The sequence below is a fragment of the Eulemur rufifrons genome, chromosome 30 (assembly GCF_041146395.1).
Source record: "Eulemur rufifrons isolate Redbay chromosome 30, OSU_ERuf_1, whole genome shotgun sequence".
Classification (NCBI taxonomy): domain Eukaryota; kingdom Metazoa; phylum Chordata; class Mammalia; order Primates; family Lemuridae; genus Eulemur; species Eulemur rufifrons.
Window position 1 is genome coordinate 14,227,208 of NC_091012.1, and position 26,180 is coordinate 14,253,387.

Sequence of the window (26,180 nt, forward strand, 5' to 3'; positions counted from 1 at the left end):
AGGGAAACCAATTTTCTGCTGAGAACATGTGGTGCTTATTTTGCCATTCTTGGGATACTTCACTTCATAGAATGGGTTTCAACTCTCTCCAGGAGAACAAAAGAGATTCTATATCACTGTTATTTCTTATAGCTGAGTAATACTACATGGTATACATATACCACATTTTACTAATCCACTCATGTATTGATAGGCATTTGGGTTGTTTCCACATCTTTGCAATTGTGAATTGTGCTGCTATAAACATTCAGGTGCAGGTATCTTTGTCATAGAATGTCTTCTGTTCTTCTGGGTAGATGCCCAATAATGGGATTGCTGGATTGAATGGTAGATCTACTTGAATCTGTTTAAGGTATCTCCATATTGCTTTCCACAGAGGTTGCACTATTTTGCAGTCCCACCAGCAGTGTATGAGTGTTTCTGTCTCTCTTCATCCACACCAATATGTATTGTTTTGGGACTTTTCGATAAAGGCCATTCTCACTGGAGTTAAGTGATATCTCACTGTGGTTTTGATTTGCATTTCCCTGATGATTAGAGATGTTGAGCATTTTTTCATATGTTTGTTAGCCATTCTTATATCTTCTTTTGAAAAATTTCTATTCATGTCCTTTTTTCACTTTTTGATAGGATTGTTAGATTTTTTCTTATCAGTCCTTTATCTGATGTGTAGCATGCGAAAATTTTTTCCCAATCTGTAGGCTGTTTACTCTCATGACTGTTTCTTTGGCTGTGCAGAAGGTTTTTAATTTAATCAGGTCTCATTAAATATTGACAGGCAATTCTGTTAGAGAAAGAGAGAGAGACAGAGAGAGAGATAAGCAGTGTGCTGGCTAGATTCAATAGTATTTATGAGTTAAATACAAAGTCCCAATTCTGATTCAGTTTCATTCTTCCATTAGACACACAGGGAAGCTAAATCCCAATAAAAGGTTATTGGCAATAAACTCAGTAAAAACTGAGAAACCCAGAATCAGGGCACAAACCCTTTACAGTGCTTTGTGTTCAAACCCAGTTACATCAAGTCCATGATTTTCCCACCTTTCCTGTGTTCCCAGGCTCAGCAGTCTCACTGGGAGCAGAGCCTCTCTTGGTGGTGACATAGATGAGAAACATGGTGGGTGCAGACAAAGGGAGTGAGGAATCCCAGGGTCATTACATATGTATTAGTGATTGTGTAGCCTTTTTTACTTACGAAGTGCCGATTCCTAGCTCTAGATTATTTTCTACTATGTTGCCTGTCTTGCTGATTTGCAGCAGTTTTGTATGTATTTTCGGCAAGTCCCCTTGAAGACCTTGTATGTGTTTCAAAGATTTTTAAGGCCTTGAAGTTAAGGTCATCTGAGCACTTTCACCACAGGGGAAAGAAACCATGGGGAGCAGAGAATTCACCCAAAAGGTGAATGCTTCCAACTGTCACCTTCACTGCCCCTCCTCCTTCCAAGGCTCCTCAAAAATGCAGTTGTGACACAGGAACACCTGAAGTACACTCAATCATGAGTCCTATTTGTCTCTCAGAAATGAGACACTTCACAGCATTCAGAGGAGCTGGAGGGGTTCCATATTAAAAGCAGAAAAAAAAAAAACAACCTCACTAATTTGATGTCTGGGAGAAATAGAGCTGTAACCATGAGCAGGGCCTCCTGCCCCCACATCCCACCTGCCCAAAACCTCTCTCTTCCTGGTAGTCCAGCCTAGACATGACTGGTGACTGGAATTTTTAAGTAAACTTTTGGTGAGAAAGTAAAAAAAAAATGATTCAGTAACCCTTCCCACCTCACCCTTTTCTCTGCCCCCCAAACACTTGCTCCCCCATCTCCCAGCCTCCATTTACCTTGATGAGTAGATCCTGGCTCAGCGTGTTGTCTGATTTTAGGAGGTTTTAAAAATTTCTGGAGCTCTTTCTGTGGAGAGGGAAAAGAAAGGAGGATAAATTTGGGAACAAAGGGGAGGTGAGCACATTCAAAATCTTTTTATTTAAGAACTTCAAGCCCTGGAGCTCAGCAGACGCCATCTTGAAAGCGAAGGCGAAACTGCTCGGGAGCCAAAAATTGCCCAGCGGCTCTTTCTGCCCGTGCTGCCTTTTTCGGCGGTTCTCCAGCCGGTGACCCCCGGTGCGTGTCCTTGCTCGCCAGCCCCCGGGCAGTGGCAGTCTCTGCCTGCCGGGGAGCCGGTCCCTTCCAGCCCCGGAGCTCTGCAGGCGCCATCTTGAAAGCGAGGGTGAAACCGCTCGGGAGCCATAAAGTGCCGAGTGGCTCTCTCTGCCCGGCGCCCTCCGCTGGTCTCTGAACCAACGCCAGGAGTGCGGGATATGCCGGGGCCGCGCTCGCGGTGAAGGGGCAGAGCTGCGCTAAGGCATAAAAAAAAAAACAAAAAACCGAACAAGAAGAATAGGCTCGCCGAACTGTGTATTTTATTCTTGGTGAATTTTTTCTGGGTTTTGTTTGTTTGTTTGTTTGTTTTTCTTTTCTTTTCTGGCGGCTCACGAGCCGGACAGCCTCGGCAGGCAACTTTGCCCTCTGGGCCTCTGGCTGCCGCGCCTTATTGAGCACGGAGGTTGGATCCCACCACCCTTGGAGCTGTGCGGGCGCACAGATGCCATCTTGAAATCCACTGCGAAACCGACCGGGACCCAGCCGGGCGGTCGTGAAGGGGCGGAGCTGCGCTAAGGCGTAAAAACAAAAACATCTAATGGCCGCTCCAGACCCAGCCAAGCGGAAGTAAAGGGGCGGAGCTGTGCTAAGGCGTAAAACAAACAAACAAACAAAAAATTGAGTCGCTGAACTGTATACTTCAGATTTGTGTATCTTTCTGCTTTGCAGTGTGGTGAGGTGCTATGTATTTTGTTTTTGTTCATTTTTGTTGGTGTTTTTGGTGTTTTTTGGTTTGGCTTTTTGGGTTTCTTTTCTTTTTTTCTTTTTTTTTTCTTTTCTTTCTTTTTCTTCTTTTTTTTTCTTTTCTCTTTCATTTTCTCCTCTTTCTTTTCTTTCTTTCCTTTTCTTTTTTCTTTTTTTTTCTTTCTTCTTTCTTTTTGCCTTCTAACTGGGGACCCACGGTGAGCTTCAGAACGGGCCAGGTCCCTGGCTCTGGTACATACCGGATCCTGAGCAGTGACCCCCAGTGCCAGCGATCTGCGGGCGCACAATCGCCATTTTAGGGCCCACAGCCAAGTCACTGCGGAGCAATAGGGTACCAAGAGGCTCCCTGGACGGCCCTCTCCCCTGGTCCACGGACCTTATATAGGGTCCCCGCCCATGTGTAAACACTGAATACTTCTCCAGAAGCGAGAGTGTGGAACCTGATCCCTGGGGACACTGGGCCAAGGCAGACTTTTGCCCATGGGAGCTACAGCAACTGGGGCGCTGAGCAAGTGAGGTCACCGTCCTCTCCCCATAGCTAGTATCTTGCCTGCAGATAGAGACAGAAACCTCCCCTATAGAGGAAGAACCAAAGGGAAACAAACAAAAAAAAAAAAACAAAGAGAATTTCGGTCTACTTTTAGTGTGGACCCCGCCTGCCTTCTGAAAGACCACAACACAGTGTCCTAACTCGCCAAAGCGGTCTTGAATCATTCCAATCCTCTAGGATTGGACCCATCAGAAGCAGTCCCCCAATGGAAACAGAAAAATCTCTAAACAATACACAACAGTCTCCCCCTCTTGCCAAAAAGCAACATACCTAGACTGCTTCACAGCCTAAGAATAGAGCACAAAGAGTGCTGTTAACCAGACTAAATCTATAAGTAAAGATCCAATGATACATCTAGATGGGAAGGTCCCAGCAAAAAAACACGGAGAGCACAAAGAATCAAATGGAAAGCTCATCTCCAAAGAGAAATACCAGGTCCCAACCATTTGACACAAACCAGACTCAAAACACCAACATGTCACAGGAAGAATTCCAATTATGGATCATAAACAAGCTGAATAATATACAAGAATCAATGGATAAACAACACAAGGAAAACACACAAAAAAAATACAGGATTTGGAGGAAAAATTCACTAAAGAAATTGAAATATTGAAGAAAAACCAAACTGAACTCCTAGAAGTGAAGAATTCACTCAGAGAGCTACAAAACACTGTGGAAAGTCTCAAGAGCAGGGTAGATCAAACAGAGGAAACAATCTCAGAAATTGAAGATAACTCCTTCCAACTAAATAAGTCAGTCACAGAGATAGATCGAAAAAGTAAGAGAAATGATCTGAGTCTTCAAGAAATGTGGGATTATGTGAAGAAACCTAACTTGAGAGTTATTGGCATTCCTGAGGGTGAAGAAGATAATAAGCAAGGGTTGGACAAGCTATTTGAAGACACAATTGAGGAAAATTTTCCAGGCCTTGCCAATACTCTAGACATACAGATTCAAGAAGCTCAAAGGACCCCTGGGAGATTCATAGCAAATAGAAAAACACCACGCCACGTAGTCCTCAGGCTGACCAAAATATCCACTAAAGAGTCCCTTCTCCGAGCTGTAAGGAGAAAGAAACAAGTAACTTACAAAGGAAAACCCATCAGAATTATGCCAGATTTCTGAGCTGAAACCTTACAAGCAAGAAGAGGTTGGGGCCCCATTTTCACGCTTCTGAAACAGAATAATGCCCAGCCTAGAATCTTGTACCCAGCTAAGCTAAGTTTTCTATACGAAGGAGAAATCAAGACATTCTCAGATAAACAAAGGTTGAGGGAATTCACCAAGACAAGACCAGCCCTCCAAGAAGTACTCCAAAGAGAATTACACATGGATCAGCACAAGTAAGATCCACGAATGTAAAACTACTCAAGAGCTAAAGATCAAATTCCAGATACCACAATGGCCCAGGAGAGAAAACATCACAATGAAGTTCTACCCAACAAGCTGAACAAAAAACTGTCTCCTTATCAGTTTTCTCAATAAATGTGAATGGCTTGAATTCCCCGCTCAAGAGACATAGACTGGCCTAATGGATAAAAAAACTCAATCCCAGTATCTGCTGTCTTCAAGAAACCCACCTAACCTGCAAAGATGCATTTAGACTGAAAATAAAAGGATGGAAATCGATATTTCAAGCAAATGGTAACCAAAAGAAAGCTGGTGTGGCAATCTTAATTTCCAATAACTTAGCTTTCAAACAAACAAAAATAATAAAAGCCAAAGATGGCTACTACATAGTAGTTAAAGGCACAATTCAACAAGAAGCCATGACAATACTCAATATATATGCACCCAACCTAGGTGCACCTAGATTCATAAAGCAAACCCTACTAGATCTCAACCAAATGATAGATAACAATACTGTAACAGCTGGAGACTTTAACACCCCACTGACAGTACAGGACAGATCCTCTAAACAGAAAATAAACAAAGACATAATGGACCTAAATAGAATGCTAGAACAAATGGGCATGACTGATATCTATAGGACATTCTGCCCAAAGTCCACAGAATATACATTCTTCTCATCAGCTCACGGGACATTCTCTAAGATTGACCATGTCCTAGGACATAAAGCATGTCTTAAAAAATTCAAAAAAAATAGAAATTATACCATGTATCTTCTCAGATCACAGCGGAATAAAATAACAATGAACACAAACAGAAACCCTCACTCTTACTCAAAGTCATGGAAGCTAAATAACTTTCTCCTGAATAATTATTCTATAAAAGAAGAAATCAAGATGGAAATAAAAAATTTCGTGGAATTAAGTGACAATGGAGATACAACTTATCAAAATCTATGGGATGCAGCTAATGCAGTCCTGAGAGGAAAATTCATATCCATAAATGCCTATATCAAAAAGACAGAAAACATGCAAATAGACAACCTAACGAATAGACTCAAAGAGCTGGAGAAAGAAGAACAGAACGATCCCAAACCCAGCAGAAGGTGAGAAATTACTAAGATCAAATCAGAACTAAATGAAAAGGACAACAAAGAAACTATAAGGGAAATTAATAAAACAAAAAGTTGGTTCTTTGAAAAGATAAACAAAATAGACACACCTCTGGCTAGACTAACCAAGAACACAAAACTAAAATCTCTATTAACCTCCATTAGGAACATGAAAGGAGAAACCACAACCGACGCTACAGAGATACAAGATATCATCTATGAATTCTACAAAAATCTTTATGCACACAAACTGGAGAACGTGGAGGAAATGGACAAATTTTTAGAAACACATAGTCTTCCCAGGCTCAACCAGGAAGAAATAGAGTACCTGAACAGACCAATATCAAGAACTGAAATCGAAACAGCAATAAAAAACCTTCCCAAAAAGAAAAGCCCTGGTCCAGATGGGTTCACACCCGAATTTTACCATACATACAAAGAAGAACTGGTACCCATCCTACATAAACTATTCTCCAATATTGAGAAGGATGGAATTGTCCCCAACACGTTCTACCAAGCCAATATAATATTGATACCAAAACCTGGAAAGGACCCAACAAAAATAGAGAACTACAGACCAATTTCTATCATGAATATAGACGCAAAAATTTTCAATAAAATACTAGCAAATCGAATCCAAGTACTTATCAAAAAAATAATCCACCACGACCAAGTGGGCTTCATCCCCGAGATGCAGGGGTGGTTCAACATACGTAAATCTATAAATGTAATTCACCACATAAATAGAAGCAAAAACAAAAACCATATGATACTCTCATTAGATGCAGAAAAAGCATTTGACAAAATTCAACACCCTTTTATGATAAAAACGCTTAACAAAATAGGCATTGATGGAACCTACCTAAAAATGATACGAGCCATATATGACAAACCAACAGCCAACATCATACTGAATGGGGAAAAACTGAAAGCACTCCCACTTAGAACTGGAACCAGACAGGGCTGCCCACTGTCTCCATTACTTTTCAACATAGTATTGGAAGTCCTTGCGAGAGCTATCAGACAAGAGAGCAAAATCAAGGGAGTCCAAATAGGGAAGGAAGAGATCAAACTCTCACTTTTTGCTGATGATATGATGCTATATCTGGAAAACCCCCAGGATTCAACCATGAGACTCCTGGAATTGATTAACGAATATAGCAAAGTCTCTGGCTACAAAATTAATATACACAAATCAGAGGCATTTATATATGCCAATAACAGTCAATCGGAAAACCAAATTAAAGACTCAATACCCTTCAAAATAGCAACAAAGAAAATAAAATATCTAGGTATATATCTAACTAAAGAGGTAAAGGACCTCTATAAGGAAAACTATGAAACACTGAGAAAAGAAATAGCAGAACTTGCAAATAGATGGAAAAATATACCATGCTCGTGGATTGGAAGAATCAACATTGTTAAAATGTCTCTACTACCCAAAGTGATCTACAGATTCAATGCAATCCCTATTAAATTACCAACATCATTCTTTACAGATGTAGAGAAAATAATTATACACTTTGTATGGAATCAAAGAAGACCCCGTGTAGCAAAAGCAATTTTAAGCAACAAAAACAAAATGGGAGGTATTAATTTGCCAGACCTCAAACTATACTACAAGGCCGTGGTTCTTAAAACAGCCTGGTATTGGCACAAGTTCAGGGACACAGACCAGGGGAACACAACAGAAAATCCAAATATAGAACCATCCTCATATAGTCACCTAATTTTTGACAAAGCAGGAAAGAATATACTCTGGGGACAAGAATCCCTATTCAATAAATGGTGCTGGGAGAATTGGTTAGCCACTTGTAGAAGACTGAAACAGGACCCACAGCTTTCACCTCTCACAAAAATCAAATCACGGTGGATAACAGACTTAAACCTTAGGCGTGATACAATCAGAATTCTAGAAGAAAATATAGGAAAGACTCTTACAGACATTGGCCTAGGCAAAGAATTTATGAAAAAGACCCCCAAGACAATCACAGTAGCAACAAAAATAAATGAATGGGATATGATTAAATTAAAAAGCTTCTGCACAGCCAAAGAAACAGTCAAGAGAATAAACAGATCACCTACAGAATGGGAAAAAATTTTTGCATACTACACATCAGATAAAGGACTGATAACAAGAATCTATTTAGAACTCAGGCAAATCAACAAGAAAAAATCAAGCAACCCTATCAAAAAGTGGGCAAATGACATGAATAGAAACTTCTCGAAAGAAGATATAAGAATGGCTAACAAACATATGAAAAAATGCTCAACATCCCTAATCATCAGAGAAATGCAAATCAAAACCACAATGAGATATCACTTAACTCCAATGAGAATGGCCTTTATCAAAAAAACCCAAAACAACACATGTTGGCGTGGATGTGGAGAGACAGGAACACTCATACACTGCTGGTGGGACTGCAAACTAGTGCAACCCCTGTGGAAAGCATTATGGAGGTATCTTAAACAGATTCAAGTAGACCTGCCATTTGACCCAGCAATCCCATTACTGGGCATATACCCAAAGGAAAAAAGGTCATTCTTTAACAAAGACACATGTACCCGAATGTTTATAGCAGCACAATTCACAATAGCAAAGATGTGGAAACAACCCAAATGCCCATCAATACATGATTGGATTAGTAAGCTGTGGTATATGTATACCATGGAATATTACTCAGCTATAAGGAATGATGAAGATACGACATCTCTATGGTTCTCCTGGAGAGAGTTGGAACCCATTATATTAAGTGAAGTATCCCAAGAATGGAAAAACAAGCATCACATGTACTCACCAGAAAATTGGTTTCCCTGATCATCACCTAAATACAAATCTGGGAACGACACCAATTGCATATCAGACTGAGGTGGGGGGTGGGGGAGGCGATGGGGGTATGCCTACACAATGAGTGCATTGCGCACCGTTTGGGGAGTGGTAACACTTGAAGGTGCTGACTCGGGAAGGGGGGGTCGGGAAGGGAGGGATATATACCTCATGATGGGTGCAATGCGCACTATCTGGGGAACAGACACGCCTGGAGCTCTGACTTGGGGGGAAAGGTGGTACAGGAGCAACGTATGTAACCTGCAATTCTGTATCCCCCATAACAAGATGAAAAAAAAAAAAAAAAAAAAAACAGAAAAGCTTCTGCTGACAAATTGTAAGATAATGGCCATGATCAAATATATTTCATCAACAATAAAAAAAAAAAAGAAAATAAAGCATGGGGAGGGGGACGTGGAGCCCTGCCTGCTCCACCTTCAGGCCCCTCTGCTGACGTCTCCCATCCTGAGTCAGACAGAAGCACAGGGAGCCACAGGAGGGCACACCTGCGACCCCATGTGCAACAGTCACAGGGAGGAAGATTTTACTTCCACCCAAGGAAGGAACCCAGGGAGGAAATGAGCATACATCACTGAGCCATGGGTGTCAAGGCCAGTGTGCCCCTGACAGGAAGGGCCTATGAACTGTACAATCCTGAGAGCCGATGGAGGAGAAGGGGCAGTTCCCTCATCTTCAGAGAGGGAATTCCCTGGGCCCTTTCATGCCTTACCCTGGCCATCCTGACCCAATTCCCCACCACTCTTGCCCTGTCCTGGCCCATCATACTGTGGTCCCTAAGACAGATGGTGATGACACAGTTGACCCTACTATAGAAATGGGTGAAGGTGGCACAGATGGTGGGTGCCAGGTGCTCCTTGTCCTTCTTGTTCCACTGGCTCCAGATGAAGCCCAGGCATCCATAGGGCACCACCTTCCTGAACAGCTCCTGGGGAGGAGGAGAGAGTCACATGGGCACAGGACAGCCCAGCTCAGAGTTCAGAGTCACCTGGAGTCCCAGATGAACTAGTCCTTCCTTCTTTCCCCTCTCCACATAAAATTCTTCAGAAAATATAAAAATCTCAGGAAAGTCAACACACTGAGCAAGAATCTGCTCATCAAAGTAACACGAAGGCTGAGAGGTGGGGCAGGTGCTGGGGGTGGAGAAAAAGGTGAGGTAGGAAGAGGTACTGGATCAGGTATGGCTTTTAAAAAAATTTCTCACTGACAGTTTACTTGAAAAATTCCAGTCATGTCTAGTCTGAACTAACGGAAGAGAGATGTGGATGTCCATGGACAGGTGGGCTGGGGGCAGAAGGCCCTGGTCATGGGGTGTGGTGGTAGCAGCTGTGGTGTTCAGCAGGGCATGAGCTGTGGAGTTAGCAGGGCTCTGGCTCTCACACTGGTCCATATGCTGATGGAGCTTCCTCCAGGCTATTGGGTGGATATGGCAGGTCAGGCTTCCTTCCTTCCCCAAACTAGCATAGCCATTCCTCAGGAACCAGGCCCCTGCTGCTCCTGTCTGCCCCGCACCTTCATGGGGAGGGGCTCTCTGCCTACACCAGATGTGGGGATAGCAGAGAAGTTCCACAGGCCAGGGGGGCAGATGGGCTTCCCAGCTTTGTGTCCCTATAGGCATAGGTGGGACAGACATGAGTTTTCTGTGCGTCTCTGCTATGCCCTTTGCAGGCACTGCTCATCAGTGTCAGAATCACAGTCATAGGATTCTCAGTGCACTACCCAGTTAGCAGGGGCATGAGCTACAGGTGGCTTCTGAGAAGGACCCAGGGGACTCATGAATTCCCAGTGGATGCTTCCTGACCAGACCTCAGAATCTTCCATGTAAATGAGGAAGAAAACTGTCCCACCCAGCACCTTAGGCAGACCCTGCTTTATCAGTCAGGCATGGCACCTTGGGTGACTATTTCCTAAATGGAGGGAGAGGCAGTTCTGTGTGAACTTTCCTCATTAAGGTCATGAAGCTGTTGGTGTGTCCTCAAATGCAGCTTGTGGGTCAAAGATTACAGTGGGCCTGGGACAGGTGGGAGCCAGTCAACCAGGCCTCCCAAGGCACCTGGTACCCCTCCTACCATGGATGGTCCTGGTTGGGGACATGGACAAGATAGAGAGCCCACAGGTGGGACCCTGGTCAGTGGTGGTGCTGGGTGTGGGTTGCAGACAGCTGGGACAGGGCCCCCAGGTAGAGGGAGGAACCAGCCTTTCCTAGGGCAAGTCACTGCCCTCCTTGGGCCTCTGTTTCCTCATCTGGAAAATGTAGGGGTGATGAGCCTGTTGTGCATGGCTCACAGCGTCATTATGAGGTTCAAGGGAGGACAGGAATGTGAGGGTGCTTGTGCCTGGCTATTCCTCAGAGGGATGGTGGTGAGAACAATGATGACAGCTACATGACACTGAGTCCTCAGGAGATCCTGTGAGGTAAGTGTGGTTCCCATGCCACTCTCCAGATGAGGAACTGTCTCAGGGCGGCCAGGCTGCATGCCCAAGGTGACACAGTGAGTGAGTGTTGCAGTTGGGAGTGCATCTAGAATGAGAGCTCATGGAGTGATCATAGCATTGCACCAGCTGACTCAGGCCAGGTATCCAGGTCCCAAAGCCAGGGGGGCTGCGTTGTAACTTGGTGAGGGGAGGATGGTCTCACTGACCTTGTCCCTGACCCTAGCCGGTGGCCACCCTGGAGAGGAACCCCCAGAAACGCCAGATGAAGCAACAAAGGCTGAAGAACGTGAGTGGGCTTGTGGCTGCAGGGAGTCAGAGGACAGGATTCTCTCTCCCAGCTGGAGGCCTCCACACCAAGAGAGCAGGGACCTTCCTGCCCTAGCTCTTCCCTCTTGCAGCCACGGTGCCTGAAATACCTCCATCAGAGAGATCAGAGCGAGGGCCTGGAAGAGTATGGCAGTTTTGAGGCTGGAGGGACAGGTCTCAGGCTGGGGAGGACAGGTCTGGAATTGAGGACAGGTCTGGGGTCGAGGAGGGCAGTTCTGGGTGGGGGACCAGTGTGGGGATGAGAGGGCAGGTGTGGGGTTCCCAGGTGGACTGGTGTAGAATTTCAGGTGCCTGGGCAGTGTGGAGGGAAGGTCTGGCATTCCAATGGGAGCAAGGGGGGTGGTCAGTGGTTCCGAGGGTGGGGTCGTGGGAGCGGGAAGCTGTCTGTGGTCTGGAGCCGGGCATGCCATGTATTCCAGGGACCGGGGACTGGTGCTTACCCAGAGACTTACCTGCTGGCAGGCTCCCCACACCCATACCCCAGATGCTTGGCATCCTGAATTGTTCTGGATACTAGAAGTCCAAGACCAAGGTGCCAGCAGGATTGGTTTCCTTAGGGACCATGAGGGAAGGACCTGCTACAGGCCTCTGTCCCTGGCTTGTAGATGGCATCCTCTCCCCATGTCTTCTTGTGATCTTCCCCCTATATGCTTGTGTTCAAATTTACTCTTCTTCTAAGAATATCTCTCATATTGAATTATGGCACACCCTAATTATCTCATTTTAAATTTATTACCTCTGTCAAGACCCTATCTCCAAATATGGTAACATTCTGAGGTACTGAGAGTTAGGACTTCAATATATGAATATTTTTGGGGGGGGGGTGCAACTTAGCTCATAACATCCCCCTATCTCCCCAACCATTTCTTAGAAAATAGTGCCCCTATTAACTGACACATTTATTGATTTAGTTTCTCAAAGTCTCTCTACTTAAACATCAACTCCAAAGGGCCAAATTCTTTATTTTGTTAACTGATGTATATCCTCTGCCTAGCTCACTGCCTGGAGACACAAAAACATTCATGAATTAGTGATGCATACTATCAAGCCATTGCAAATTACTCTGTAAAAAAAACCAAAAAAGCAATGGCAGAGAAAGATGTTCAAGATAGTGTTAAGTGAAGAAAGCAACTTACAAAAAAACTCATAGGTAGCATAGTTTCATTTTAAAATTAGGTACAAATAATTTATTTTTATTAAAATAAAACAGAGAAAGATGCAACAAAATGCTAATAGTAAGTAGCTCTTGGAATGTGATTATGATTTATTTTTCTCCTGTTTATACTTTTTTCTAACTTCTCTACGGTGAATATATGTTACTTCTGTAAGAGGCAAAATGTAATAAAAATTATTAACACTTAGATTTTTTTCTCATAGCTTTAACTGGCTGTTAAGAAAGAAAAAGTATTATTTTTTTTCTTTTCAGACAAGTTCTCACTCTGTTGCCTGAGTTAGAGAGCAATGGCCTCATCATAACTCATTGCAAACTTGAATTCCTGCAAGCAATCCTCCTGCCTCAGCCTCCCAAGTAGCTGGGACTAAAGGCATGTGACACAATATCTGGATATTCTTTTCCATACTTTGTAGAGTCAGGGTCTTTCTCTGTTGCTCAGGCTAGTTTGAACTCCTGGCCTCAAGTGATCCTCCCACCTTGGACTCCTAATGTGATAACATTACATTTATGATCTGCCATGCCATGCCATATGTTTCTTTTTCAGTGGAGAGTGCTGGGAGGCACAGTGAGTGGTCAATCTCTTGAAGCCCAGTGGCTGGAAACATGGCCTATGGAATATGTCTAGTCTGGGTTCAAGCCCTCACTTGCCACATTTTAGATTTTTCTTCTCAGGCATGTCTGCCACTCATACTGTCCTAGTATTTCATCTGTAAAATGGTGTAATATTGGTACTCACAGGACATGGGGCTGTCTCCAGTCTCTGGCCCATCCTGGAATTTGATTCTTTTGATCACATTGATTTGGAAATGTCAAGACGCCAAGGGTTGGAGATATGTCCCAGGTTTTGTTCCCCCTTTTTCTCTTTCAAAGGCAGGCCAAGCAATATCCAAATACCCCTCACATTGACTGGACACAGGGCCTGGACTAAGGTGAGATAACAAGACACTTGCCAGAGGCACCAAATTTAAGGGTCACCAAAACCACTCAGTAATCATAATTTATATGTTGATGCAATATTTTTAAAAATAAAAATGATGTAAAAAATCAAAATGAAAAGTATGAACAAGAATCAACAATTTTAATAAAGACTGGATAAATATTACTTATTTTTCCTTTGCCTCAGGTACCAGTATGGTCAGCAAAGCACGACTTCTAGCCCACTGCCTGAAGGCGGTTGACTGTTAGTTATATAAATCCTTATTAAATGCTTTTTAATTATAATTAATTATCCAAATTATCTTAAGACTCAGAAGCAGCAGTGCTCACTCTGTGATTGTTTGGCCTTCAGTCAAGGCCTTGTTAGGATGTCAGTAAGTGATGTATTTCTATGACCCTGTTTATTCCTTTCCCCTGTACAGACACCTAATCACAATTGCTACCCACTCACAGCTCTCTTACCTCATTAAGGACCCTGAGAGAAAAGTTTCTCCGTATTCTTATATAGAAACATAAAATGCCAGCGAAGCATGATTCCTACCTAAAGGAGCACTAAGCAGAGTTGGCAGATGTTGCAGACTTTTCCCTAGACACTTCTGGGGAAAGACACACATACCTTGGCATGCTTTGCTTCAAAAAAAAAAAAAATTAGCAATAGCAAACAGTCCTTTTATTCAATCTACTTCCTTAGAGAAGGAACAATCCTGAAATGGTGGGGTTAGGCAGGTCTTTTATCTCAGTGGAGGGCTTCCTGAGAGATATTCATATTACCATATCCTGGGGGTTCTGTGGGTTTTATAGTTTATGCATGTAAAGCAACTCAAAGTACACATCCACATGGCAGTTGCTAACTAAAAGTAACAATGAAAATCACATTTAAAATCCTATTTTACATAGTGGTTTCATTTCACATCAGATTCTTCATTTGCTGAAACCATAGATTCTAAGTTCCTCTGTCAAAGTGATCCCTAGAAAAATGTGATGTTCTAGGTGTGTGAATTTTGGAAATTTTCCCTATTATTTGTTAGGGTGTGAGCTAGTGAATTTGGGTTTTAAAAAAGATTTCTCCAGACAAAGTTTAAGACAGAAAGAGGAAAAAAAGTTTATTTTACTTTTTCCAGACAGGAAAAAGGGCCAACAGGAAAGAGGAAGAGGGAGAGTGTGTTGGCATAGAAGACCAGTTACTCAGACTTTTTACTTAGGAGTTGTAAAGAGAGTGAAGATGATTTATTGCTGTAGACAAATTAACAGGGTACTATGAATTGCTGCATCTGCTGTTTCTCTTTACTTAGTGGCAGGCAGATTAGAGAAGTGGCCATCTTTCCTTTGGAGACAGATTTATTGCTTGATTGTGATCTTGTCATTGATTCTGCCCTTGAGATATAGTTTAGGGCAGAAACTGAGGCCTGTGCCTAGCACATCTGCTGTCCACTCAGGAACTCCTTGAGGCTATAAGAAAACACATTCTAAAAGGCAGTGAGCTGGTGAATGTAAAGAGAAAGATTTATATTTCCTTTCTATCTGCTTGGATCATTTCAGATGTTGTGAAGATGGAACCCCATGGTGTTCCTGTCAGGAAGGAGAGAGGAGAGAGGAGAGAGAGAGAGAGAAAGAGAGAAAGCATGAGTGTGTACAAGTGCTCATATGATTTTTTATAGCCCTTACTATGGGTTAAATATTTTTTCTGTTATTTCACTATCAAGGCCATCCTTCCATTACTCTTCGTAGTTTGATTAATGTGTCTGTCATTTTTTAAAAAAGTAAGTTGAATATATTATATATGACCATGTATATTAAAAATATAAGTTGACATCAGAAAATAGATTTAACTTGTGGCAAATTTGTTTCTGGAAGCATCTGCAGAAATTTGCATTCTTTCTACTTTCTAAAAAAACCCAGAGTCCAAGGGGGAAAAGGGTTCTTTTGATGTCAGATAGTGCATAAGACTTAGATTTGATTACAATAATGTTAGCATAACCCATTATAATGTGATGATCTGGTTACACTTCATAACAGTGATGAAACTGGTTTTGAGGTTTTGAGTTTTTTTCCTTCAGTTGAAGGAATGCTGCTCACCACACCTTCCCTACCTTCCCCATGTTTTTAGATTGATGGGTTCACTAGAGAAGTGAAACACATTGGGTATTATACTGCTGTGTTCTGACCACTCTGAGACCGCTATGCTATGAAGGATATCTGACCAGTTCTAGATATGCTTGGAGGTGATCGGAAGATACTAGCAGTGGGTTGAGAAAAATTTTAGATTTCCTACAGCTCCTAGAAAAATGGAACTGGAAGCAAATAAACCATTATAAAGCAGAGAACAGTAAAGGGCCAGGAAGGCAAAAAAGAAGCTCCTAGTCTCTCTTAAAACTGCAGTTCCTTCCTTTAACTTGACTCACAAAATGTCCTGTTTGGAACTGTCATCACAGTGGACATTTGGGGCCAGAACTGACCTGTCCAATGAGCATAATCTTTCCTTGTGATATGGCAAACTGACACCCTTTTCATGTATTTTTCAGAGCATCATTTCAAATAAATTAGCACTCTCATCTCAACTGACTCACTTGGCAGCAACAAATCCACACACTGAGAAGAGAGAAGGCTGGAGAATATTTAAATAGTGGAAAGAGACAGTTAGAAGAGGAATTAGGCAGTTTATTAAAATACAAGTACCAGCACCATCAAATGCTCAATTTACTGAAAAAACTAGGTTATGATTTTTTGAAGTTGGGAATGAGAGAAAGCAAGTTGCTCCTCAGCAAATCAGTTACAACAGTAATCTTAAACACTTTTGTTAACAGATGCCTTTGAGCATATGATGATAACTATAGACTCTCTGCCCAGAAAAACAATGTACGTCTAACTTACACGCAAATCCTATTGTATTGAAATAACTGGTATGATAACAAAATGGAATTCAGTTAATAACAACACACACACAATAAACCATATAATTCTGATCCTTTGGCCACCATAAAATCTTTCTTTCATCTGACATAAAGTTTCATTCTATAGAATGAAGTTTAAGTTTCTCTCCACCTTTTTAGTCCTCTTAGCTTAAGAAAAGATCATTAGAAACTCCTTGTATGTTTTCTATATGTGTTTGTAAATGGCTATGAAATCTTATTGTGATTATTCTTGGTTTAAGCTAAAACTTCCCTGATATTTTCTTACAGATTGTGGCACAGAGTGCTAGTTGTCATACTTGTGCATTAGTCACCTTGGCTATGTGACTCTGTTTTTTGAGCCTCCCTTACAGCTAGGTATGGCCATGTACTTTAGCTTTAAGCTGATGACTTGTAAGCCCTGTGCTATGTGGACCTTCTGAGAAATATGCCTCCTTCATCCCTTCCTTCCCCCTGCTGAGGAGATACATAGGTTCTGATCAGTAGAGTTCCTAAGCCCATAAAGCTGGTGATGTTGGGCGATACTGTCTGTTGACTCTCTTACTAGAACATAAATTTCATAAGAACAGGAACCTTGTAGATCTTGGTCAAAACAACATTCCCAGCACTTAAAAAGTGTGTCACATGTGCTATGGGTTCAGGTATTGAATGGTTACTGGATGAATGGATGAATGAACGAGTTTACTCCAGACCCATATAAACAAGATCACAGCTTCTTTGAAAAAATCAAACTCTTGCTTAGGTCAGGCACAGATGCTTGTGCCTGTAACTGTAACACACTGGGAGTGGACATGGGAGGATTGCTTAAGGCCAGGAGTTTGAGAACAGGCTGGAAAACATAGTGAGACCCTTTATCTACCAAAAAAATAGAAAAATTAGCCAGGTATGGTGGCCCATACCTGTAGTCCCAGCATTTTGGGAGGCTGAGGCAAAAGGTTTGCTTGAGTGCAGGAGTTTGACACTGCAATGAGCTATGATAATGCCACTGCACGCTAGCCTGGGCAAGAGAGTGAGACCATCTCTCAAAAAAGAAAAGAAAACACTTGTTTAATACAAATCACATTACTCTATTTTCTTCCTCTTTGCTCTCCCAGACTTGCCACTGTCTTAGGATAGGTGCTTATTTTCTTAATGCTCTCCAATATTCCATTCCAACAATATGTTTTTAAATCTATTTTTATAAAAATGCTTCCCAATATCTTCCTGCTTAGTCAGTTTAAAACTCTTCAATTTTCCAGGTCATGTAATATCTATTTTTGTGTGTGTTTGTTGTTAAATGCAGACACTATTTTGTAACTTAAAATAGGCATCATCTCAAGTCTACAAGAACTATCCAAAATGGTATCTAATGACATTCCTAGGACTTCAGACATTATTGTTATTATTATCACAGAATGCAGTCACTAAATCCTAAGCATTTACTAACACTAGATATTAATTACTGAGACTGAACTTTGTTGAATCTTTTCCCATTCCACTGTGGTCTCCCACATTTCAACATATTACTGACTTTTGTTTTTAAACTTTACTTAAATATTTGAAATAGAATAGAATAAGAATAAATACTAATCATTCCTGCTTCCCTGACTTTTTCATTCTGTTGTATTTAAAAGTTAACACTCCTTCTGGCTCTTTTTGTGGTCTCATATGTGTGTATAAGGTTTGTAAATATTCACTTTTTGCAATTACATATAATTTTCATATTTTTTTTTTACTCTTTTCCTGATGTTTTTGCTACTTCTTTTAACTATTTGGGGTAAAATTAGTCCCATCTTCCACTTTTATGATATATCTATTTATACTTGAGCTCCTTAATTTTTGTTGAAATTTCTTTTCCATTGACCCACCTTTGAGGAAAGATATTATCTGTTTGGGTTCTTTTTTAGGTGTATTGAGGTCTTGTGAAGTGTAGACTTCTCTATTTATCAACCTCTTTTTCCCAGAGTAGTTTTCCAAGTAGAAATCTATTAAAATAGAGAAACATAAAGGTCAGTGAGAGAGCTCTTCCTAAACCCCTCCTCTACCAGGAATGTCTTTATAGTCACATGGGTTTTTTCTCCCTCCTTACTCTTGTATTTGTCCAAAGATAATGTATCCCTACTTTGGATTGCATCCACTTCTACCTTCTTGGGGACCTTGTGCCATTAATTCTTTTTTCTCCTCTAGCTTTAAGATTTTATTTTACCCTTGGCTCTTACCCTTTCACATAAACTATGCTCAATTTTTTATCTTGAAAAGAAACTTGCTTAATCATACATTTCCCTTCAACTAATACTAAATCTGTTTTCTCAGTCAAATGTTTGGGAAAAGAAACCCTCAGTTTCTGTCTTCACTTTCTTACCTCTAATTCACTTCTTTCCCCATTGTCTGCCATCCAGCTCACTCACACACATCCCCAGTCACTGAATTGCCATAGCCAATAGTATCTGTAACCTTCCTCTCCTCCTGGTGACATTTGACTGTGTTCTTTAGGGTATTACATATTGAGTGCCTATTGACCAAGCACTGTGCTAGGTGCTGCCATTACAGGAATGAGAAGAGCAGATGTCGTCCCCATTGTGATGGGACTCACTTGATCAGGTTTCACTGCTCAGTTTTGCAGGCTTCACTTAATCCCTCTTAACTTTGCCTATTCTCCAAGTCTCTTTCCTTTCCAACCCCCATTATTATACACAACTTCTCATGGTAATCGCTTCTATACCCATGGCTTCAATCACTTTCTATATGCTCTGATGACAACACAATTTTAAATTGTTTTTTATTTAACAACATTATTTTATACAAAATACCTCATTTGATAAAACAATAGATATGAAGTTATTCTGTGAAAGTAATCACTTAAAAATATGACATACAACCGGGTGTGGCTCATGCCTGTAACCCTAACAATTTGGGTGCCTTAGATGGGAACATTGCTTGAGGCCAGGAGTTCAAAACCAGCCTGAGAAACATAACAAGATCTTGTCTCTAAACACACACACACAAAATACCAGGATATAGTGGCACATACCTGTAGTCTAAGCTACTCAGGAGGTTGGGGCAGGTGGGTCACTTAAGTCCAGAAATTTGAGGTTACAGTAAGCTATTGTGATGCCACAGCACTCTAGCCTAGACAATGGAATGAGACCCTATGTCACAAAATCTGTGAGATGCTTAACATATAAATTTAAGGAAATTTTCCCAATTACTCTTAATGTTTGATTTATTATGTAATTTTTGAAAACATAAGTTGGCATGTCAAAAAATGGATTTAGCCTACAGAGGTTTCAACCAGAGAATGCCATTTTAGTGTGCCTTTTAGAGTCAAAAACTATCTCCTTCCACAAACCTATTCCTCTTCCTGCATTTTCTGTCTAGGAGAAAGGCACTGCCATCTACCCAGTCCCCAAAACTAAAGCCTTAGCTGCCGCTTTTGCCACCTCCTTCTACTTTTCTTCCACACCAATCACCAATCTTCCTACACTATCTCCTAAATGACCACAAATCCTTTGCCTCCACTTCAGTCACTGATACCGCCTTTAGTTTAAATCCTCACTTCTCTCCTAGATGAACATAAAGTCTGTTGTCCTGTTGCTTCTTTCAATCCCTCCTTACTGTGCAAGTGACCTCACTACAAACACATCTGCTAGTGCCTCTTCAACCTTACAGGGTTCAATACCTCTCATTTTCAAGGACAAAATTAAAACTACCCCAGCATCTAATTGGGGGTCAGAAATATCTAGGTTTGCATCCCAGATTCAAGCACTGTTCAGCAGTGTGACCTCAGATGACAGAACTCTCTAAGCCTTTGTTTTCTCATCTGCCTAAACTCACTGATGGTTGCGACTGTTTCATACCCACAGTGCCTGGCACATAGAACGGGCTTAATGCATCCAGTAAAATGAAGGGAAAGCATTTTGAAGTTCACATCAAAAAGTTATTCTCCTTTTTAAAAGTATACTTGACTTTTTCCTTTATTTTCTAATAATCAGGGTCAGGCGCTTGTAGGAATCCAGATTGTCTGGGATCAAATCCTTGTCTCACCACCAGAGCAGTCATGTGACCTTGGGGAAGGTACTGCCTTCTGCATGTCAATTTCTTCTGTAGTAACAAAACCTAACATGTCATTGTTTGGGGGCTTAAATGAGTATACCACAGCTGGAATAGTATAGGGCACATAGTGCCTGCCAAATGTTAACTATTCATCTTCATGGAATCAGGACTGTGGTACCCCACGGTGTGATTTCCAATTTTGTATGAGGAAATTGTGTTTTATGTGTTGTTGTTAGTAAAAGAAGGAAAATCTGGAAACTGCTGCCTTGGAAGAAACAAGCAAAGGTTAGAAAAGGAAGTTGGTGAGTCCCAGCAATTCAGAGCTGGGAGGGATGAGTCTGATCCCTATTTTATGGACAGTGAAGTGGAGGGTGATGTATCCTCAGGTCTCATTCAAGACACACAGCGGCAGTCTTTACTGAGAGTAGGACCAGTTCCCTGGGAATTGTTATGGTCATGTGACAGGTGAAAACTAATACTTCTGGGAGTACAAGAGAACATTTAGTTACAAGAACAAATTTGGGTATCAGTTTGGTGAGCAAATGAAAGCTGTTGGACTCTGAAAAACTGAGTTGTTAATGGAACCAACCCTTTACTGACAGGGGCTTTCTATAGGGCACATTGATGAGGATGGCTTTGAGGAACAAATGCCCACTGTGCTTCCCATCGGACTGGAAAGTTCCCAGTAGCCAGGAATGAATAAAAACTGGAGTCTGGTGCTCACCGTGGGAGAGGTGGGGCAGGGAAGGGCAGGACATTGTGAGTCGTGTGCGTGGGCTCTGAGGTAGGCATGTTGGGGGGTGGGACTCTGCGTGTGATTGGTTCCTTGTAACCAAGTAACCACAGACACATTCTGGTTGGCAAGTGCCTGCCACGGCAAGTGGCCTTCAGTTAGCAGGTGGTGACAGAAGAGGAGGAGGTCTGACTGAGCTCTCTTCTAGCAGTGGCTGTGCCACTCAGTATTTTTGGGGATATTTACCCCTTTTAAATAAGCCCAGCTTGTCACTGCCCTAGCACACAAGTCAGCTCGGGGGAGGCAGCCACTGCCCTGGTTTGGGGGTGCGGCAGAGGCTGGAACCCTGCCCAGAGCAGGGCTGCAGGGTCAGCAGACTGCCGAGAGAGGAGGAGTCAGGGGCAAGCAAAGGTACAGGCAAAAGGCAACAAGGGGAAACAGCAGAGGCAGCCCCTGGGGAACATGCTGAGCTGTTGTGTGTCCCCCAATACCAGCCCCCCATTGGGCTGGCGTATCCATCCAACTGAGATGGACTATGAGTCTGAGATCTCCCTGGCGGCAGCCAGAAACATGGTGGCAGTGGCTTGTGCACCTGCTGCCATGGACTCTGCTGAAATGGATTCTGGAGGTGGTGAGGACCCCCACCTGCAGCACATCAGCGACAACGGGATGCCCAAAGGTAGGGAGGTGGCACACCTCAGACACATCTGTGGCCTCTGCCTCCCCCAGCATTCCCTGGGAGGCATCCACTACCTCAGGCTCCTTCCTACCTGGAGCTGCTTTTCCAGGGGTGGGTACCAGGGATGAAGGCTGGCTCTGCCTCATGTCCCCACCTTTTATCTTTTCCCAACCTTGTCTGGCCAGTTTCTTTCCTTCCTCCTGACTCAAATGCCCAGTTGCTGCCCCGTCTTTCCATTCCCCCAACCCCATATGGGAGCCTGCAGCCCACACCTCCTTTGGTCTGTAGCTCTCTTCATCATCCCATAGGAACTGATAAATCTTTTTGGTATATTCTCTCCCATTTCTCAATGAAAATTCAACTATCCCCACTTATGGAGTATTCTTCCCATTCTCTGTCCTCCCCCATCCTAAGTGAAGGAGCCAGGGAAGGGCCTCATTGTTCCTTCCTCCAACTCATTAAGGTAGCTGATAGTCAGGATAGTTCACACCCAAATATTTGAGGTTTTCTTATTTAAATTCAAAATGGAAGTTGCCATAGGAGACTCTATATGGTATTCTTAATACAGGTTTCCTCTTGCCTTGATGAAAGCTTTTTTTTCCTTCCAACTATAACTCAACCACAAAGAAAGAAATTTGGGAGCTGCTTAAAATAACTGAAAAGTGTGAAATGTTATTGCCAGTGCTGCAGAATTTTTTTTAAATATGAAGTAGTTTACCCATGGATTTGTGATTTCTTTAAAATTCTAACTTTGACACAAATATATCTTCAGTGACTTAAGACTTCATTTTCCTGCTCTAAAGGAGAGGTGGTGTAAAGGTTTGGGAGTTAAAATGCCAGACCCTGCCTGTAAAAGACTGTTTCCATGGCTCCCCTCCTCCGGCCCCCAGTAGAATCCTGTTCAAAGATAAGAATGTTGAGGTAAAGGAAAAAAGGTCATTCTTTAACAAAGACACATGTACCCGAATGTTTATAGCAGCACAATTCACAATGGCAAAGATGTGGAAACAACCCAAATGCCCATCAATACATGATTGGATTAGTAAGCTGTGGTATATGTATACCATGGAATATTACTCAGCTATAAGGAATGATGAAGATACGACATCTCTATGGTTCTCCTGGAGAGAGTTGGAACCCATTATATTAAGTGAAGTATCCCAAGAATGGAAAAACAAGCATCACATGTACTCACCAGAAAATTGGTTTCCCTGATCATCACCTAAATACAAATCTGGGAACGACACCAATTGCATATCAGACTGAGGTGGGGGGTGGGGGAGGGGATGGGGGTATGCCTACACAATGAGTGCATTGCGCACCGTTTGGGGAGCGGTAACACTTGAAGGTGCTGACTCGGGAAGGGGGGGTGGGGAAGGGAGGGATATATACCTCATGATGGGTGCAATGCGCACTATCTGGGGAACAGACACGCCTGGAGCTCTGACTTGGGGGGAAAGGTGGTACAGGAGCAACGTATGTAACCTGCAATTCTGTATCCCCCATAACAAGATTAAAAAAAAAAAAAAAAAAAAGAATGTAGAAGAAATGACAACACTAGAAAATTGCCATTTGCAATACCCAATTTAATGATTGATTCGGGCAAGGTTTATCACTGGATGGCTAAATCAATGAATGAATGGTTGTTGGGAAACAGGATAATAACATAGTATCAAATGCTTATCTCACAGATTACTTATTAAATGCAAAGGGCAAACGTAGCTTTATAATAGGATGTACAGTGGTCACTATCTTAACCAAAGTGATCAACTTATCAACTTAGCATGAGTAATGGTGGAACAACCTAATACCATGTGCCTTTTGATATGGATGCAATAAAAACTGCAATATACCACCTATGGAAAAAAAAAAAAAGATGGGAGTGCCACCCTCCCCAGTTGCTGGCAAATTAATAAACTTCTTCCTTTTCCAAAAAAAAAAAAAAAAAAAAAGAATGTTGAGATAAAATTTCTTGAGACTCTAAACCACTGGGAGGGGGGAAATGGGAGGGGGAAAAGGAAGAAATATTTGAGGGTTTTTTTAACTTTTTTTTTTTAATTTCAGCATATTATGGGGGTACAAAAGTTCAGGTTATGTATATTGCCCATGCCCCCCCAGCCCCACGAATCAGAGCTTCAAGCATGTCCATTCCCCAGACAGTGCGCATCACACTCATTATATAGGTATACACCCATCCCCTCCTCACCCCCACATCTGCCCAACACCCGATTAGTGTTATTCCGAAATGTCCACTTGAAATTTTACTTCTAGAATTTTGAAAAGAGATAAATCTAGGTAAAAATAATTTAGGATATCAAGGTGGTTTGTGAATAAAAACTAAGTGCTTTGAAATAGAAAACATTGCATCACAAAGATGTTTACATGTGGCTGGCTTATTTTTTCATTTAAATGCCAGTGGCTTCATTGCTATAGAGGAAAAGCCTCAGAGATCTTCTATTAAAACTTTGGTTAGACTCTTAATTCACTTAAAAGTTAGAATAATTAAGCCTCATGACATGAGGAATGTGCCTTTGCAATTGGGAAGTGCTGTACTCACTTTTCAGAATATTCAAAAATTTCAAAAGAATGAACAAATATATTATGTGAATTAATTGATTATACCTTTATATACAAAGCATGTAAGTTTTTATTTGAACAAATGAAAAAAAACTCAGTTGTTTACATGTGGGGATTGAAACTGTGATTTTGGCCCCTTTTAACACAGTGATCTAACCAGATGATCCTGTGACATCCACATCTGTCCTGCTCAGAAATTTAAGCTTTTCGAAACCTTTTCACCCTAATGTAATATAAACATGCCCTGAGGTATTTCCCAGAGGTTAGCCTTAGCAAGCGAAACTACTGCCAATTTTCCAAGTCCTGCTTGTTTTAGGATGAGAATCAAAACCCTAGGACTGTTCTGCACTCCTGCTTATTTACCTTAATGTTATGTTAAATCTTAGTTTATTTGCTAAAAAGCCATCTATAACCAGGTTTTTCAGTTGATCTCAACAGCAAGAATACAAGAAGTGAAGGTTGTATTACATAAGAATATTAGAAGTCGGCCTCTCCCAGGGGTCATAGGAGCTGCAGTGGCTCTAAGGCAGACCCAACTGGCTCCGGCCTCCGCCGCTTTGGCCCCAGGCCCGGCGCCCCCGGTCTCCGCTCCCACAGCGCCGCCCACTGGTGCCGCCCCGCCGCAGAGAACAAGACTGCAGGGCCAGCAGGGGGACCCGGGGCTGGAGCCGCAGCTGGGGGCACGAGGTACTTGGCTGCGCGGGTGGGATCAGCCCAGCGGGGCGGCTCAGGTGTGGGCGGGCGGCAGGCAGTTTACCTACTGCGGAGCGCGGCCAGCAGAGACGCGAAGCCTGCGGTGTCCAGCCCGCCTCTGCTGGACTTCTTAATGCAGCGGGAGGATTACTCGCCCAGGGTCCCTGATGCAGTGACTGGTTACTGCCTGAACCCTGCTGGCTTTGAGGCCTCAGACCCACACATAATTCGGCTCATCTCCCTAGCTGCCCAGAAATTCATCCCAGATATTGCCAACGATGCCCTACAGCACTGCAAAATGAAGGGCACAGCCTCTGGCAGCTCCCGGAGCAAGAGCAAGGACCGCAAGTCCACTCTAACCGCAGAGGACCTGGCCCTGCCCTCAGCGAGTATGGCATCGATGCGAAGAAGCCCCATTACTTCACCTGGGCCACCTGACCTAAATGTACTTCTCGGTCCCATGTCCCCACACCAGCCTGTGTTCATAATAAACTGGATTGTGACAAAAAAAAAAAAAAAAAAAAAAAAAAAAAAAAGGAATGCAGCACAATAAAAAATAGGGGTTTCTTATTTTTTCTATCCTTTAGAAATGAAGAAATGGGGTGTCTGTCTATACTGCATTTCCATAGTTTGTGGGTACTTTGCCTGTCTTCAACCAATCATTTATGGTTAGGATCTCTGTATTTCTCCATTTCTTGCAGAGCCATGAGCTTCTCTCATGTAGAGTGTGTGGAAACAGAAGGAAACTATCCCATCCCCCTGTCTCTTCAGTGGTGAGAAATGTGTGCCTAACATGCCATCCAGCCTCATAGGAGGAGGCAGTGTGGGAAACAAAGTGCAGCCAAAGTCCCTCTTGCAGCATTTATTCTTCTGACCTTTGTTACAACAGAATTATTTTGTGTTCTGTAGGTACCATGTTCAATGCAGGTAGCACACTCATTTTAAAATTTCAATTTCAGCTAGGCTA

General features: G+C 42.4%; 1 pseudogene; it reads left to right on the forward strand.

The window, feature by feature from the left end:
• Positions 1-21,792: 21,792 nt before the first annotated feature.
• Positions 21,793-25,651, forward strand: LOC138378767 (transcription initiation factor TFIID subunit 10 pseudogene; annotated as a pseudogene).
• Positions 25,652-26,180: the final 529 nt, after the last annotated feature.